This window comes from Pelobates fuscus, chromosome 9 (assembly GCF_036172605.1).
Source record: "Pelobates fuscus isolate aPelFus1 chromosome 9, aPelFus1.pri, whole genome shotgun sequence".
Lineage (NCBI taxonomy): Eukaryota > Metazoa > Chordata > Amphibia > Anura > Pelobatidae > Pelobates > Pelobates fuscus.
Window position 1 is genome coordinate 157,029,727 of NC_086325.1, and position 17,677 is coordinate 157,047,403.

A 17,677-nucleotide genomic window follows, 5' to 3' on the forward strand; every position below is an offset into this window, starting at 1 on the left:
TGTTTGTGATCCAGCATGTCAACCTCCCAGAAAGAAGCCATGGTGTGCACAGTTCTGACCTTTTGGGACTCATCAGCATAGTGCCAGTTCTGGTCTGCATGTAGAAGTCCCTCCGCGAGCGTGTATATCTGGCGCGGAATAATTGCCTCTAACTTCTCTATGGAGGAGAACGCAGAAGGAATAACCTGTCAATTTTAAGCAAGGGTTCCAAATTAGGAAGGTTACTTTGTGTCCATGAGCGTTGGCCAGTATAAACTGTTCATCCAGCATGTCAACCTCCCAGAAAGAAGCCATGGTGTGCACAGTTCTGACATTTTGGGACTCATCAGCATAGTGCCAGTTCTGGTCTGCATGTAGAAGTCCCTCCGCGAGTGTGTATATCTGGCGCGGAATAATTGCCTCTAACTTCTCTATGGAGGAGAACGCAGAAGGAATAACCTGCCAATTTTAAGCAAGGGTTCCAAATTAGGAAGGTTACTTTGTGTCCATGAGCGTTGGCCAGTATAAACTGCTCATCGTCTTTCCTGCTCACAATGCCTTGTTGTCATCAACACAAGAAGACACCATAGAGAGGTGTCACATAGCTCATTGATTCGGGCAGCAAACATCGCTATCATCCTTCTTTCACTTTTGTGTCCAGCCTGGCCCTACAAATGTAGCGTCCAATACTCATTATGGTCTATGTGTTCTGACAAGGCGGAGGGCAAAGGTTTTGACTTCCATGTCCTATTGTAATCTGACAGAAACAGCAAGGCTTCAAGCTGTATCTCAAGGTCTTCATGACAAACATAGTATTGCAAGGAAATGGGATTTAATTGGGATAGAAAAATACAGACAATACTCGCTCTGTAAACTTCCCTTGTATGCGTATATTGTATCTTCAGCTTGAATATGGTAAAATAATTAAATGAGTATTCAATATAATAATGTCATTGAAACATATAATGATATTTTTGCATACACACAGAGGAATTACCTGCAAAAGTAGTTTTTTTTTCTTTTGAATAACTGGGGTTTTATACTCTAAAACGAGGTATTGTGTAGAATCGACAAAAAAATTGCAAATCGAAATCTAAAACATTTCGATTTTTTTGAATCAATTCAGCTATTTAATCTAAAACCTGCAGTTAACTTGTCAATTCTCCACAATTCCTGGTATCATAAATAGATTTCACTGGTTTAGCCATTATTTTTGTACATTTTAATAATGCTGCTTAATCTAAATTAAAGTTATAGAATTTGGTCTTTAGACTTACCAAAGGTCCATACACCTCCCAACATTTCGAGTGGACGACGAAGGACACTTTTCTTTCAGGGGTGTATGTGGCCAGGGACTGGGCTGTTCTGAGAATTTTAAGGCAATTTACCATGTATGCAACTAAAATGTAATTTCGAACAAGAACAATGTATCGGAATGATTTCTAAACACATTTATTGTAGTTTAAAGACACATTACTGGGAGTATTATTGCTGTGGAGCTCTGTTATACACTCAGACACATTACTGGGAGTATTATTACTGTGGAGCTCTGTTATACACTCAGACACATTACTGGGAGTATTATTACTGCGGGGCTCTGTTATACACACAGACACATTACTGGGAGTATTATTGCTGTAGAGCTCTGGTATACACTCAGACACATTACTGGAAGTATTATTGCTGTGGAGCTCTGTTATACACTCAGACACATTACTGGGAGTATTATTCCTGTGGAGCTCTGTTATACACTCAGACACATTACTGGGAGTATTATTACTGCGGGGCTCTGTTATACACACAGACACATTACTGGGAGTATTATTGCTGTAGAGCTCTGGTATACACTCAGACACATTACTGGAAGTATTATTGCTGTGGAGCTCTGTTATACACTCAGACACATTACTGGGAGTATTATTCCTGTGGAGCTCTGTTATACACTCAGACACATTACTGGGAGTATTATTCCTGTGGAGCTCTGTTATACACTCAGACACATTACTGGGAGTATTATTACTGTGGAGCTCTGTTATACACTCAGACACATTACTGGGAGTATTATTACTGTGGAACTCTGTCATACACTCAGACACATTACTGGGAGTATTATTACTGTGGAGCTCTGTTATACACTCAGACACATTACTGGGAGTATTATTACTGTGGAACTCTGTCATACACTCAGACACATTACTGGGAGTATTATTACTGTGGGGCTCTGTTATACACACAGACACATTACTGGGAGTATTATTGCTGTAGAGCTCTGGTATACACTCAGACACATTACTGGAAGTATTATTGCTGTGGAGCTCTGTTATACACTCAGACACATTACTGGGAGTATTATTGCTGTGGAGCTCTGTTATACACTCAGACACATTGCTGGGAGAACTATTGCTGTGGAGTTCAGTTATAAACTCAGATACACAAAAAATATGGGGCTGGATAGAATATAGGGACAGAGGGGTTTGGGACCAAAATAGGGACTGTCCCTTCTAAATAGGGACACTTGGACGTTATATGATTAATTAAACTACAATATCTGCCAATACAATAAACTACAATATCTGCCAACATTGACCCAGCATTGACAAGAAAGCTCACGTCGACCACAGACACACATGTAAATAACATTTTATTTACAATACATCTAAATGCACGTTAATAGAGAGAGTGATGATAGTATTTACACACATTCATATACATGCACACACACACACAAATGTAAATATATATATATATATTATACTTACACGTACAGTTCATGCACATAGATTTATACATACCCACGGTGCTTTTATCTATTTATATCACAAATGCTCTTTATGTGTCGAAACTATGGTGACCAGACATCCTCTGTTAACGCAGGAAGCTTTCTAAACATTCATTCTGCAAGACTGCAATAAAATTGTAACTTGCCCTGATTTCATTAAGCAGCTGTATCCTGCAATAAATGCATTAAAAGGAAACATAGAGCTAAATCACACATTGCTATTAAGTCAAATATTACAGTATTTCATCGTCAGGTTAGTATGTAACGGTTTACAGTTTCAGAAGGAAATTAAGGTATTTGAAGAAATACATCTGCTATGCACATACCTGGGGACTCGACGGTGTAAGGGTGCACTCACTACAAACACTATTCTTCAACTCCAGTATTTCATTATTTATCAAGACTGGGTTTTAAAACTCATTTAATGCTGAGACTTGGGTTATTCTTTACTTTATCAACGGGGGTTTATGCACCAAATAGGCAACACAGGTTTCAGATTTAGGCAAAATCAAATGAAAAAAAAAAAAAAAAAAATCTATCTTACTTATTTTTCTTGTATAACAATTTTGCTCTACACCCAGTTTATTGAATAAAGCAAAAGTTATTTTTTTTTTTTAATATTTTACTAGCTTCTTTATGTTGAAAGTTTAAAGTGTCTCAGTCACTTCTTTCCTAAAATCTTTATAAAATACTTATATTGATTGCACTGGAAATTGAAATACTACTTAGTCGTTTTGTAAAGTCCAAAGTTCACAAAATATGACAAAATGCTTGTCTTCTGTGTCATTTTTGTTGTCGAGTATCAGCCGATGCCATCAGTAACAGCTATGGGAAGAGGCATCTTCTTGTGTATTACACGCAAAGTTCTGTGGTTGATAATACATTTACAAAAAAAAAAGTTGCAACAATTGAATAAGCACAATACGGCAGCAGATAAACACTCTCAGATAAGGAAGAGGCTCCACCAATCAGGAGCCTCTGTTTCAGGTCTGTGAGGTCCGATCCTGGTCGCTTTGTAATTCCGCCCCAGCCACAGTTCCAATAATTGAGTGAGTGGGACTGCTCAATAGAGAAGAAGTAAAAATGTATCTTTTGACATGTGGAAAGGGGCAGTCTGATAGCAGTGATATCTTTTGACATGTGGAAAGGGGCAGTCTGATAGCAGTGATATTTGCTCATTTTTTAAGCCACTGTGTGCAGGGACTGTCTCAGAATAGAAGAGGACTCTCCTTTCATCATATCCTATGCAGTGAGCATCCATTGTCGTAGTGCTTAGAGTGTCCCTTCAACAAAATTAAATATATCTCTAGTTGAGACTGTGTGCATGTCTACATATAAACACGTCTGTTGCGTAAATAAATGTGTGTTAATACATATAACAAATATGCTTTGTGTTGTTACTGCATACTTACTGTATATACTAAAACATGCTCCAGTCTCATGGACTTGCAGGCTTGGAACAAGGAATCAGTTGAGATCAAAGAAATCTCTAATTGGAAAAATTGTATTGTAGAATATCTGCAAAAGCCAGCTGGGAATTGATGGGTGTAAAGTGGGTATGAGAAGGATACCAGTTTGGGTCCCTCTTCCCTCTTACTATTGGAATGGTGAATGGGGTCACGTTAGATCAAGTATATTACTGGCTGCAGGGGCTTGCACGGTCTAACCTTTGGATACCAAGTGGCCGCTTTAACTCACTTCATGGTTAATATGGCTATGGGTACAACAACTATTTGTTCCTCATTGATAGAATCTAGGCTCTTTGGAAAAAGGCCCCATTAACCTACTCTTCCTGCATCCTTGACACTAACATCTACAAAACAACCTTACTGGCAACATCTTCGCTAAGGCCTCAGAATCCCACCTTCCTGAGGGACAGATTAACTTCAATAGGAACATATCCACTAGATTTTATGAACACAACTGTCCTTCATCTCTGATCTTCTTCTCTGTCCCCTCAAAGTCCCCATCAACCATTTGAATATTTGTTCATTCAGCTTTGGAATGACAGTGATAGGCTCTGAGTGCTGTGGTCAGTGTCCCTTTAACATATCTGCATATCTCACAGCTGTCCTGATTTCAAACCTATTTCCCCACAAGGTTGAATCTTGACGCCAGACAAAGTACCAAAAAAAGTGCAGTAGAAACATGAACGTTTCCGCAGGTGTTCCTTTATAAGATTGTCCCATACCTCCTAACTTTAGCAGACTTCAAAACCATGACGCAAAAGGTGTGGCTTGCAAAGGGGACATGTCACGTTAGCCGACCTGTGCTGGAATGATAGTTAGCAGCCAGCCAGATCGGCTCTGGAAAGGTTCCCTGCTGTCACTTTAAAAATACACTTATTGTTCAAAACGGTTTTCATAAAAAAAATAAAATAAAAAAAAAATGAGGTCACTTTCAAAATATTTAGAAATGTCCCTATTTCCATTCTTTCAGAAGCATATTAACGTTTTTTTATTCATCGCTTACAGAGTACAAACACATATTTCTCTGTAATCCACATTGGATTTATGGGATTCATAAACTTTGATCTAATTGGAATTCTGACTACGTAAAATACCTTTTTTTCACCACATGCACCAGAGGCCTTATAGCATCTATACATTTGCCAATATATATATTATACACTTAGTGAACAGATTGAGAGTAATTTGTTAAATTATCTATTAAGAAACATGTTGCAAAAACGAGGTTAAAATTGTCTAAATAAAAAAGTAAAAAAAAGTTGAATTCAAGAGATTTTCTAGGTTAATTTGGCCTGAATGTTTGCATTCAGTTTTCCGTTCTCCACAACGGAATAGGGAAAAAAATTGATTATCCATCTAACTGGAGATAAGTGGAACACTTATAAAGGCTGTTTATATATGTTTTTTTCTGGCACATAACTCAATAAAGCCCCAAAGCTTGCACTCTTTTATAATAATGCTACATTCAGATCGGCATCTCCCATGCTAGCCAATAAAACTGATTGATCAGTGTTCCTAGATGTGTTATTTAATTATTTCCACTGGACGCTATTCCAAATGTCTTTTTTGTAAAGTAGTATTTGGTTGAAGGGACACTCCAGACCCCCTAAAGCACTTTAACTTGTTTAAAAGTTTAAAAAGTTGCAAAATGTGCAGATTTCAATAGAAATTGACATATTTTCTTTCTTTTATAAATTAACCTTGTTACACCCTCCTGGGGTGTCAATCAAACAACTGGTTCTGTTACTTCCTAGTAGTGGAACTAATCTCAGGAGACAGTAATTGCCCAAAGCAACTCCCTTCCAAAGACGTCATATGAGCTACACTGGAGATATGTGATTGGACAGCCGCAGAAAGTCATGGCGGCATCAAAGATGCTTAATTAAATAGATGCAAGTTTTTGTTGGGGTATATCTACTTAATAGTGATATTTATTTTGTGTTCGGGCACTTGAGTGTCCCTTTACAGTGCAAGGAATCTTTGGGTAATGTTCCCCAATTTTCTGTTAACAGTTTTGAAGAAGCTAAAAAAAACTTTTACTCCAAAACCCAAGCATCATCAGCATCCTATGAAGCGGGATGCCGCTGAATGGGGGAAAAGAGGGCAAACCTGCCCAGAAAAGGGGCGGGGGTCCTCTGAAAGAACTGGCAGGTCAGCCTCGTGTGAACTAACGCCAAGACACCTGCCAATCAAGTAAGCTGGCCCACCAAGAGCACATTATGCAGAGAGCGCTGTTTCAGATCACTCAGGTAATGAGTAAATTTAATAATTCAAATTATTACCCCAAAGCTACACAATCTTGCATGGCAATCACAGGCTGTTAGTGGTGTGTTTACCGGCCATGCAGCACTCCTGGCCTATCACTGCTGTCCTCACCTGCTCTTGTCAAACCACCTGTAAAAGAGTTTACAGAAAATGGAAGAACGGTGCCAAAAAACACATCTTGCACCCAGTGGTGAATTTTGTTTTTGTGCTGCCCTAAGCATGACTAAACCTGGACACCCCCCTAATCTAAATTTGCCCCACCCCTTCCTGACTAAGAACCGACCCCTTCCTCTTTAGACTCCTTTTCCTACTTCTTTTAAAGGGATACTATAGTGCCAGGAAAACTTTCCTGGCACTATAGATCCCCATAGTGCCTTCCGCCCTTCTGTTCTCCCCCCCCCCCCCCACCCACCTCCACTCGGCACTCAGGGGGTTAAAACTCCTTCAGTCACTTACCTGAATCCAGCGTCGATGTCCCTCAGCGCTGGGTCAGGCTCCTCCTCCGCGGTTACATTAGGCTTCCCCTTAGGAAAGCATTGTATCAATTCTTTCCTATTGGGGTTTAGCAGACGCTGGATGTCCTCATGCACAGCATGAGGATGTCCAGCATCAGTTAGGCGACTTTTGGTTGCCTAACCACCCCGTTTCTGAGAAACTGCAAAAATTTAACTTGCAGGGTTAAGGGGAGTGGGACACTGCACCCAGACCACTTCAATGAGCTGAAGTAGTCTGGGTGCCTATAGTGTCCCTTTAAGCACACACTCTGACAGGCACACACACATTCACTGACACACACACACTGGCAGATACACAATGACAGTTACACACTGGCAGTCACACACACACACTTAATGACAAACACACAGACTCACTGATTTGACACACACTCATTCATTAACAGACACACATGCACACTGACAGACACACAAACACTGACAGACACTCATTGAAAGACACACACTGACAGTAACACACAAACTCAATGACAGACTCTCGCTGATTTGACAGACACTCACAAACACACACATACTCACAGACAGACACACATACACTCACAGTCACACACTCCCATATACACACATACACGCTAATTATTAATATCATTATAATACCTTAGCATTTTTCACCCAGCCTTCCTACCTGTCGTTGAGGGTTCAGTGCGGCTGCTGTGAGAGCTGTGCGTGCGGCTCTATTAGAATTAAATGCAGCGAGGGAGCTGTGATCTCCCTGCTCTCCTCCCTCGCACCTAGCGGGCCGTCTACTGATGCCGGGAGCCAGAATGACGTCATATTCTGCTCCCTCAGCATCAGCATATGGCGTGCGAGGGAGCAGAGCAGGGAGATCACAGCTCCCTCGTCGCCTTTGATTCTAACACAGCCACACGCCGGGGGGTCCATAAGGTGGCCAGTAGGCCACTTTATGGACCCCCCTTGAGAGGGGGAAACACTGGGGACAACCGAGTGGGCGTTTGGGGACGGCATTTTTTGCCCTCGTTAGTGCTGCCCAAGACAAATGCCTAGTTTGCCTTGGGCTAAATACAGCACTGCTTGCACCCAAACCATTGCCCTCTTTTCTTTTAAACTACAATAAATGTTTTTAGATATCAGCATGTGTAAAAAAGATACACTGTTCTTGTTCTAAATTACATTTGAACTCCATAAATTGTTATGTCACCTAAAATTTCTCAGAACAGCCCCGTCCCCCACTCACACCCAAAAATTAAAGTTTCCCTCATAGTATATTTGAAATGTTTGGTAGCCCCACACAGCTTTTGCCCACAATGCGATATTCAGGGCCTGTTAAGAATATTAATTTATATACAAGGTGTGTCCGGAAAAAGTCCAGTTATTGTTAATATGACAAGAACGTTTTGCACGACATCGATGTAACGTGGCAGTCAAGGAGAGTGGACTGGAATGCGCATGCATGAGCAATGATGACTTCACTGTACTAGTCAGTGGGGGTTCTAGATGCCGTTGAGTGAGCTTGTGTACTGTGTGGTCATCACATTCAAAATGGCTGAGTGAGCAGAGCAAAAAATCTGCCTCAAATTTTGCATTAAGCTTGAACATTCCTTCACAGAAAGTATTCGGGTGATTCAAAAGGTTTTTGGGGATGATGCAACGAGTGCAGCGCAAATAAAAGTGTGGCACAAATCACCCAGTTACTTAGCCCCTCTACAGCACAGATTTGGTATTCGACTTCTGGCTTTCCCCAAAACTAAAATTTCAGACAGTCGATGAGATTCAGGTAAATACAACGAGGCAGCTGATGGCGAAAGGATTTTGCAGAGTGTTTTAAACAGAGAAAGAGACTCTGGGAGAACTTTGTGAGGTCCCAAGGTGCCTACTTTTAAGGGGACTGAGGCACCATTGTCCTAGGTACCATGTTTGTTGTATCTTCTTCAATAAATCTCTATTTTTCATATTACACAGTGTAACGGACCGTTTCACTTACAAGAGGATAAAACCCAGTTTAGGCGATATCCCCCTTTCCAGATGCACAGGCAGCTATTGCAAACACCACTCTCCCGACTGGAACCACACGAACACTGGAACAGCTGAACAAGAAAAGCAGACATCAGCTTACACTCCTGGCAGTCAGCATACAATCCAATTCCCCCAAAGAACGAGACGACACATCGCTTTGAGGGTTAAGCAGGAACTCTGGACTGGCACATCCAGCCTGGCTTTTATTACAAGTGTTGAGAATACAGGACCGCCCACAGGGAGGGACAAAACAACCAATAGCATAATGGTTACAACCCCCAGGTTCCCTCCCCTCAGATAACCAGTTAACATAATTATTACAGCCAGGGAAAATACAGTTTTTATACATGTGCTATAACTTTAAAACCATACATCTAATCTTCATAACAATTACATATTTGGAATCAGCACACTTTAAACATAAACACTTCCAAAAATCAGCCAAATCCCTGCAGTGGATCAAAAGTTAGCTGGAGGTCCCTTTATGACCGACCGCAAGCACAATTTCCTGCCCAAAACAGTTCCATAGATTTGGGCTGTGCGGTGGGTCAATTTCATGCCGAAAAACGACTAAGTCCCATTTCGGTCGGAAAAACGAAGTGTAGGAGAAGGTAAGGGTCAGCGGTATTCGGTAAAATGTGTAGCCGATTTCAGTTCCATGAATTTGGCTACACATACCGCTGGCCTCGTTCGAATGATAAAAGATGGCCGCCGCCACGACTACTTCGGCTGCATCCGAAGTGCCCATTTAAAGTTGCAGCACTGTTCCAAATTATTTAAAGGGACAGTTGTATAAAATCCAATCTGCTAAAAGAGTCTTTAACAGGTAATACCTTCCAGGGGCCATAGTCTTAAAGGGTATTGTTACCCAAAGTCTCAATATGGCCCCAGACAGTTCTTAAAGGGCCAGCAGCAGCCCAATATAAAATAAAACATGCCCAAATGTAGTTTTTAAAGTGCAATATGTCCAGGGGCCATAGTCAGCGGGCAGGAGGCGGGCAAACAGGCCTCTCCAATGCTCAGTGGCGAGGTTTGTTTCGCCACACACAGATTGATTCTTTCTGGACAGACTTCGTATATAGAGAAAAAAACATATTCAATGGCAGTTTGATTTTATGATAGATATATAAACCAGCACAAGAACTGACAAAGTATGTAAATTGAAATATTGGTTGAATAGGGTCCTGACCAAACAAGAGACTATAAATATATACATTTTTTTCTGTAACTATTCCTTGCAGATTAATAAAGAATTTGAACCTTTCTATATAGGACATTTCCCCCTTAAACGGCTTGATTAATTTTCAGACTATAAGTCACTAAACCAATAATAGCAAGGTAAATTAATACTTGCCAGTGATGTAAATTGATTGGACAACTGGCTCTGAGCTTAAACAAAACGCATAATTTTCTTTACAGTGATTAATATTATGTCCATTAAAACATTCTGTCTCAAAGCCAGTATGACAAATTTCCACTTAAGTTTAAAATGTTTATGAAGTTTGTAACCTAAAACAGTTTCTAGTCTGACTATAATATAGAAAGACATTTCTGTTAAAATCAATGTACATTCTCGTTTCTCGGGAAAAGATTCAGATTACACCAAAAAAAAAAAAAAAAAAAAAATACCACCGTGCACAACCTATACATCTGTTTTACGTTTTCATACAGATCAATTACAATAATTTAAAAGAATATAACATTGTGGAGACCATAAATCTGTTTTATGTTTAAATGTTCAACTCTTCCACTTGCTCATTCAATGCTAAAAAGCATAGGGTCAAAATGTATTAAGAAAGGGACTTTTGCATTTAAGGGACTTATTCTCTAACTCACTTGCTCAAGCTGTTTTTCAAACTGTATTGTGTTACCTGTATAGAGACGTTAAAAGTTTATAATTTTTAATCGTGTTCACTTAAATTATGCTGTTAGTTTCGCCAGAGTAAAACAATAATAAAAAATGAAAAAAAAAAAAAAAAAAAATCATGCCATAAATATTTTGTTGGGAAGCAGATTGCTAAATTTAGCTTTTTGGACATTCTTAAGAAAAAAAAAATGCAAAAATGTTTGCGCAGTGAGGTGTGGAAGGTAGTAGTGTTGTGTCACTGTTACGCCGTACTTAACTTTTCCCAATTGCTTCCTCTTCCCTTATTTCCTACTTTGTCTTTTTTTCTTTTTTCATATTTTTTTAACTAAATACATAAGACAAAAAAAAGGACTACTTTGACTTATATATTTTTTTCCTACACTAGACTTTCATAGACTCCCAGAATACTCACCTTTCCTCTGTATGCCCGCGTTGTCTCCTTTCGCTCTTTCCGAACGTCCTGCGAAATGGGCATGTGCGGGAATTTGATCGAGCGAGCTAGCGTGGGCAGATGAATGCGATGCGATAAATGTCATTTCCACGAATACCAAAAGGACAACGCTTAGGAAACAGATCTGAGAAATGAGGCAGAAAAAAAAAAAGGTGAAATGGGGTAACTAGATTTGGAGGTGATTGGGAGGACAATAAAGTGTAGAGGGGTTTAGAAAAAAATTGATGTGACCATGACAGTGTCACTTTAACACTTTAAAAGAAAAGGGAGGAGACACACCACATTTTACTGTTGATTCACGGAACTGACAGGGTTATTCACGAAAGTTCGAATTTGAAAATTCACACAACACTATTCAAAATAGTTTGATTTGCTGGGTATTCAAAGGGAATTTTAACAGCGTTATTCACAAACTACAAATATTAGCTAACAAATTACAAAACTGAGGCCAATCTGTGATTTCGGAATGAATTTGCTACAATTTCGAACTTAGTGAATAACTCTGAAAGTGATTTTTAGGCCGCATTTTTTGCTGCCCCTCTCCCCCCCACCCCAAAAAACAAACAAACACAGGGGTTGAAACCACTTCATTCCTGGTGGAAAGGGGCTGTAGATGGGGACACAGGGGCTCTAGAAGGGGGTCAGGGGCTATGTTGGGGGATAGGGAATGTACAAGGGGGGGACATGGTCTGTGCGGGGGGCAGGGGCTATTGAGGGGGGCACACACAGGAGCTGTAGAGAGGAGGACACAGGGGCTGAAGAGGAGTGGGACACAGGGGCTGTAGAGAGGACGACGACACAGGGGCTGTAGAGGGGACGACGACACAGGGGCTGTAGAGGGGACGACGACACAGGGGCTGTAGAGGGGACGGACGGACACAGGGGCTGTAGAGGGGACGGACGGACACAGGGGCTGTAGAGGGGACGGACGGACACAGGGGCTGTAGAGGGGACGGACGGACACAGGGGCTGTAGAGGGGACGGACGGACACAGGGGCTGTAGAGGGGACGGACGGACACAGGGGCTGTAGAGGGGACGGACGGACACAGGGGCTGTAGAGGGGATGGACGGACACAGGGGCTGTAAAGGGGACGGACGGACACAGGGGCTGTAGAGGGGACAGACGGACACAGGGGCTGTAGAGGGGACAGACGGACACAGGGGCTGTAGAGGGGACAGACGGACACAGGGGCTGTAGAGGGGACAGACGGACACAGGGGCTGTAGAGGGGACAGACGGACACAGGGGCTGTAGAGGGGACAGACGGACACAGGGGCTGTAGAGGGGACAGACGGACACAGGGGCTGTAGAGGGGACAGACGGACACAGGGGCTGTAGAGTGGGGGGGGGGTATGGGCTGTAGAGAGGAGGATATGGGCTGTGGAGGGGGGCCAGGGGCTATGGTGGAGGACACAGGGGCTATGCTAAGGGTGGGCAGGGGCAATAGAAGGGGTGGGCAAGGGCTGTAGAAAGGGTAAGCAGGGGCTGTAAAATGGGCACAGGGGACACAGAAGGGGTGGGTAGGCACTGTAAAAGGGGAACAGGGGCTGTAGAGGGGGCAAGGGCTATAGAAAGGGGACCATGGGCTTTAGACGGGACATAGAGGCTATAGAAGTGGTGGGCAGGGGCTGTAGAGGGGGGCATGGGCTATTAAAAACCCCTGAGACTTACCTGAGCCTGGAGCAGAATCCTGCGGCCAGCACAGAGCAGCCAGGGGAGTGGGCCGGCCTTTCCTGATGATGTCAGTATGAGGCGGCGTGACTTCCATTGCTCTTCTCCCAGACTCTCCACAGCGGATTGCAGATTGCGGGGGAGTCTGTAGAAGAGCAGAGGAAGTCACGCCCCCTCCTCCTGACATCATCAGGAGAGGCTGGCTGACTTCCTGCCTGCTGTGTGATAGCTGCTGGCTGCAGGGAGAGACAGGTAACGTGAAAAATCCGAGTCGCCAGCCACAGGCAGGGCCCGAGCCACAGGCGGGGCCAGAGTCACAGGCAGGGCCCGAGCCACAGGCGGGGCCAGAGTCACAGGCGGGGCCCGAGCCACAGGCGCGGCCAGAGTCACAGGCGGGGCCCGAGCCACAGGCGCGGCCGGAGTCACAGGCGGGGCCCGAGCCACAGGCGGGGCCGGAGTCACAGGCAGGGCCCGAGCCACAGGCAGGGGATTCGGATGTTTGCGCACCCCTGCTCTGGCGCCCTAAGGCAGCCGCCTGTGCCGCCTTATGGATTCGCTGGCCCTGACCTTTCGATTCACTCCCGACCTACACACACAAAGTGGGGATCTACGAAAAACATGCAAAGACCACGGAAGGTGACAGAGCCGCTTTAATTTTTGAATTGTGAGTAAAATTTCTAAATTAAAGGATCACTATAGGGTCAGGAACACAAACATGTATTCCTGACCCTATAGTGTTAAACCCACCATTTAGGTGGCTTGCCCCGCCTCAGCCCCCTTAAAAGGAATTAAAACTCACCTTATTTCCAGCACCGGCGCTGGTCCCGCCCGATCCGCCTCCTTGATGACATCAGTATAGCAGATTTTTAGCCAATCCAATTGGATTGGCTAAAATCGTCAAGGAGGTGGGATGGGGTGGAGTCAAATGCCTTTTTTGCCAATCAGCATTTCTTCATAGAGATGCATTGAATCAATGCATCTCTATGAGGAAAATTCAGCGTCCCCATGCAGAGTGTAGAGACGCTGAACAGCAGTGCTGCCTACTGTGCAGCACTGAGCCAGGAAGCACCTCCAGTGGCCATCTGAGGAGGTGTCCCTAGCGACAATGTAAACACTGTATTTTCTCTGAAAAGGCAGTGTTTGCATGAAAATGCCTGAAGGCAATGATTATACTCACCAGAACAACTACATTAAGCTGTAGTTGTTGTGGTGACTATAGTGTCCCTTTAAGGAGAAAAAAACTCCAAGACAGGTATGTGTCCAGTTTGGCTATTTTGCTAAAAAACAAACAAACATTTTTTGATTAACTCGATAGATGTCCGATAACAATGCACAACATCAGTGATTATTATTTGATTGATGGTGAGTGGCATACAGATTATTAACATGACCAGCTAACAACAGAGCGTTTTTGATGCTTATTGACTAAGCAGTGCTTTGAGTTGGTCTGACAACATGACTGAAAAATTGGTCTGAAATTGCTCTTTTGTAGGTTGTTTTTAATAACAGCAGTATTCTGCCTGCAAGTTGCACCTTGGATGTCAACAGTCTGTTTAGTCAGACTGCCGTGATCATACTTCCCTCAGCCTATAAGGTCACATTGGGCACGGCCGTGATCACTTGTTATTCCAGTATAGTAAACTTGTTTTGTCGCAATTACCTGTGTGCCTGGTTTACCCTTCGTACAGCGCTGCGGAATATGTTGGAGCTTTATATAAAACAATAATTTTAATATATTTTACAAGGTCCAGGTTATATAGCACAATGGTGCTAAAAAATTTACAGAGGAACTTTCAGAGATTATTTTTTTTTTTCTAAATTTCTGCTTTAATTTTTAAAGCTTGCTGTAGTGGCTAAAGAGGCACTGTCACCGTTTGGGTACTTTGTCGAATACACAAAGTCCCCAGATGGTGACAATGCCGTTGGGGGTCCGATGGCCGAAGGTGGCAGGTAAAGGTGAATTTACTTACCTGAAACTGTCCCTCGCGGGCTCCGCCATCTTGGTCCGGTGTGGTCCTGCTCGGGGCGGACATCACTGCTATAAGAGTACAGCCTTGAGGTCTTCGGGGGATCCCTCGAGACCGCATGATCTACAATAGACACAGCCTTGTGTCAAAAAAAGTAGTCCTTACTTTGTCTCTGTATATCTCTTGACTGGGTTGGAATTTCAGTGAAATTCAAACACAGTTAATATGAGTATTTCAGAACGATTCCAACTTTATAAAATACTCATTTTTCAGAAGGGGAGGACGCACTCTCCTACTCCTCTGAAAAATGAGTTTTTCATAAAGTTATAAGGTGTCAGGAGTACTCTAGGGTTTCTGCATTATAAGCAGTTAAAATACTTTTACTTTGTACCTGGGGATCGCTCCCTGCCACTTGTAATCCCAGCAGAAGCTTCCGTTAGCTCTCCTGAGCTAAGTATTGATCTCTTTCAGCCAATAAGCTAAGCCCTGCACTGCAGAACTAAGCTCAGGTATAGAGCGTTCATCTTTCCATAGGAAGTAGTAGAGCATCGGAACGGTGCTCGATAAACCCCTGGAAAGAATTCAAACAAATTGAAAACGGTTTGACTCCTTACAATTTTTGGGTTGTTTGGCACTTCTGGCACTATAACCACTACACTGTGTTGTAGAGCTTACAGTGCTTGGAGTGTTCCTTCAATGGCACTTCATGAGAAGTCATTAGATTCCATGACATATATTTATGAAAGAAGATTGTAGGGTTTATTCACTATATAGCTAATTTTAGTGATTTGAAAAGTGAAATAAATAATCCCCCCTCCTCGGATAATGCAGATGATCGTTATCAATGTCAATCTCAGCCAACCTTGGTGAGTTGATAACAGAATTGCTCATTTTAGATCACAATAGTTAATTAAAAAAAAAAAAAGAGCAAATTAACTTTCCAGACTGATAATTTTACCTAAAATTCCAGCTTTAGCAAATAATGCTGTAAAAATGGAAATATCTCATGAGATTTGTGTAATTCATGGAGTAAGAGTAGTAGTGTCTACTACTGATATCTGAGGGAGGGAGGGAGGTAAGTGTTACTGATATCTGAGGGAGGGAGGTAAGTGTTACTGATAAATCTGAGTGAGGGAGGGAGGTAAGTGTTACTGATATCTGAGGGAGGGAGGTAAGTGTTACTGATAAATCTGAGGGAGGGAGGTAAGTGTTACTGATAAATCTGAGTGAGGGAGGGAGGTAAGTGTTACTGATATCTGAGGGAGGGAGGTAAGTGTTACTGATATCTGAGGGAGGGAGGTAAGTGTTACTGATAAATCTGAGGGAGGGAGGTAAGTGTTACTGATAAATCTGAGGGAGGGACATAGGCGTGCGCAGCCTATTGCATTAGGGTGTGCACCCTCAAGCACAAGCACATGCGGCGTGTATATATATATATATATATATATATATATATGTATATGTATGTATATATATACACATATATACACACACACACAAAGCTGTGTGTGTGCTGTGTGAGGGTGCTGTTAGTGTGATGTGTGTGTGCTGGTAGTGTACTATGTGGGTGAGGGTGTTTGTGTGTGCGTGCTTGTGAGGGTGCTGTGAATGTACTGTGTGTCAGGGTGCTGTTTGTGTGTGTGTGTGTGTGTGCACTTGTGAGGGTGCTGTAAATGTACTGTGTGTCAGGGTGCTGTTTTTGTGTGTGTGTGTGTGTGCACTTGTGAGGGTGCTGTAAATGTACTGTGTGTCAGGGTGCTGTTTGTGTGTGTGTATGTGTGCACTTGTGAGGGTGCTGTAAATGTACTGCGTGTCAGGGTGCTGTTTGTGTGTGAGGGTACTGGTAGTGTTTTGTGTGTGTGTGTGTTTGTTAGGGTCCTGTTTGTGTTTGTGAGGGTGCTGTGTGTGTGGGTGCTGTATGTGGGTGCTGTGTGTGTGTGTGGGTGCTGTGTGTGTGTGTGGGTGCTGTGTGTGTGTGTGGGTGCTGTGTGTGTGTGTGGGTGCTGTGTGTGTCTGTGGGTGCTGTGTGTGTCTGTGGGTGCTGTGTATGTCTGTGGGTGCTGTGTATGTCTGTGGGTGCTGTGTATGTCTGTGGGTGCTGTGTATGTGTGTGTGTGTGCTGTGTATGTGTATGTGTGTGCTGTGTATGTGTGTATGTGTGTGGGTGATTGTGGGGGGTGGAGGTGGGGGTACATTACTAAATATCCCCCCTCCCTTCTTACTTTATGTGGGGAGGGGGGATTCTTGTTCCTTGTCCCTGGTGGTCCAGTGGAGGTGGAGGCAGATCAGTTATCCCCCCTCCCTTCTTACCTTATGCCTGGGAGGGGGGATCCTGCTGCTGCTGCCATCCCTGGTGGTCCAAAGGAGAGTGAACTCGAGCCCCGCAGGGCTAGAGTTCACTCACGCGAGATCTGAGCGTTGCCGCGGCAACGCTCAGATCTCGCGAGAGGAACCCGGCGGAGCTGCAGGCAATAGCTCCCCGGGTCCTCTCCTGCCTCCCTCACTGCCTGTGAGCCGGTGAGGGGAGGCTGAGAGCAGAGCCGGCGCTCGGATAGCGCCGGCTCTGCATGAGCCGGCAGGGGAGATCCTGAGATCTCCCCTGCCGGTCTCAATGCATAGGCGTGCCGCGGGGGTGCTGTGTATGTCTGTGGGTGCTGTGTATGTCTGTGGGTGCTGTGTGTGTCTGTGGGTGCTGTGTGTGTCTGTGGGTGCTGTGTGTGTCTGTGGGTGCTGTGTGTG